Source organism: Pundamilia nyererei, unplaced genomic scaffold (assembly GCF_000239375.1).
Source record: "Pundamilia nyererei isolate P.nyererei 1_Seehausen unplaced genomic scaffold, PunNye1.0 scaffold00096, whole genome shotgun sequence".
In the NCBI taxonomy this organism is placed as follows: domain Eukaryota; kingdom Metazoa; phylum Chordata; class Actinopteri; order Cichliformes; family Cichlidae; genus Pundamilia; species Pundamilia nyererei.
Genome location: NW_005187497.1, coordinates 2402688 through 2404877, shown reverse-complemented (window position 1 = coordinate 2404877; position 2190 = coordinate 2402688).

Here is a 2190-nt window from a genome sequence, read left to right as displayed (position 1 = left end):
AAGGAGTCTATTTGTCGGGTAAATTTTATTCAAGATTTTAAATTGGACTTCTTTCCCTTTAGGAGGGATAGGGAAGGTGATATAATCAGTTCTTATTCTTTCAATTTCTTCCCTTTGGAAATCTTTTAATATGTAATTACGTCTAAGTAAATTTGGGGAATAAAGATTTTCTGTTCGGAAGTCCTTTTGTTCCTCTCAACCAGGCCAAGGAAGAGGGCCAACACCAGTGGTTGTGGTGTTTTGCTGCCCTCTGCTGATCTGTTTTGTCTTTAGGAGTGTTTGTTGAAATTTTACCCACATGCAGTTCTGTCAAACTCTTTCATTTAAATCTACAAAAATAGTTACTGAAAGTCAGAAAGTATTTTATCATCAACTGAACGAGGAGTCAAACATTAAAACTGAAAGCTTTTATTTGTACTAACTGTCTACACAGAACAGATTTTGTATACAAAAATCAGAGGAAACATTTAGATGTAAACATGCTGGAAGAAATCCACGGCAGACCCGGGTGTACCTTCATGCTTTTTAGCATCCTTTATTATCTCGGTCATGGTTGCTATACACACTCGGCTGCAGCTTTGCCTCTGCCAGCCATACACATCAACAAACAACTCCAAACACAGGACTCTACACAGATTTTAAGCTGGCGAGGCGTGATGCAGTGGTGCACAGGTGCCCCCGCACACATTCCTTTCATTTTTGCTGCTCTATAGTAGATGTTTCGACCCCAATTCTCTCATAATTACACCAGGCCTTTTAAACCGTTAAAAAAAACAACTTAATTTGTAATGATGGTCTGGGCAGTCACAGATTTAGCTCAGAGTCAATATAGACTAAATAAAATAATTGACTAATATTATCCCGGATTACAACTGAAACAATTCAATAGTTTTAGAGATAAATCTTCTCAGCTTTTAAGATTAGGATGACTTATTTTCTCTTTAGTAAAAACTGTGTTTTGTGCTGGATCAGGTGCTGGGGTGAGTTACTAAGTAGGGTAAGTGCTGGTGGATGGTGCGATTTAGTGGCTTACAGCAAAAAACAAAAAAGGAGGCGAGTCGCTGAAGGTTAAAATGGTTTGTTTGCTCTGGTTTTCATTATATGATACTTGGTCAGTTCTAAGACAAAAAGCTTTTAATTGAAAGCAGTTATGAATAAAACCCATTCTGATCCCTGAATTCTGGCGAACATGAGGCAAGTGATGATTTCAGCTGACCAGTCTTCATGAACTATTCTAATTTTGATGAAACTGAGCTGCTATGAACTGAAACTGCATCAACTATCAAATGTAATTGTCAGAGTTCAAATGTTATATTATCTCTGTTATACGCGACCTCAGTGTGTGGGTCCAGTCATCATTTATGTTATGTTATGTGTGTTTTTATGTTAGCATCTTTAACCTGCTTTCTCACGTCTCTGATTTGTTCTCACTGCTGAACAAATCAGAGAAGGCGGAGCTTAGTGTTTAACAGCTGGTGTCAGGGTCTATTTCTCCCGATCTGCACCTGCGTACCTATTTTATATTTCTGTTGCATTTAAAGCTTCATTTAGGTTGAGTTGGGATTCAGCGGCACTTCTGTTTTGGTTTTAACGTAGTTTACCAGAACTAGTTTCAGGGACAAGCCTGAATCAGACAGCCTATCATGTGTTTGGTTCATGCTCTTCCTCCTCTGTTTCTTTTAGCTGGGCTCTCATCTCTTTTTCGCTTGTTAAGGGCAGCAGCGTTGTGCCATCTTGTGTGTTGGATGTCTTTAAACCATAAATTTAGAAACCATAACAATCTCTATTTGACCTTTAACCTCAGATTTTACCTGAAGGAAACCTGCAATGCCAGAAAAGAAAGTTACATTTCTTTAAACCATATTAAAATATCCCACACAAAGTATTTTTCATATTCTATCACACGATTGATGCTTTTCCTCTTTTTGTGCCTTTTTTTACCTTTACTGTTACAAAAAAGTTAACAGACATCCATACAGAGAAAATGGTTCAAAGGGCACTGACACAGCAAAACAACACGGCAAGTAGAGCAGATTAACTTAGACTGAAGATCGTAGGGTTATGTACAGGAATACCTGTGTGTATGAGAAACAATATAGACTGAGAAGAGGAAAAAAACACCATCCAGATTAATCAGATGTCACGGCCAGAGGCCAGTGTGGGAAACGGACTCTAAGGCAGGCAGCACAT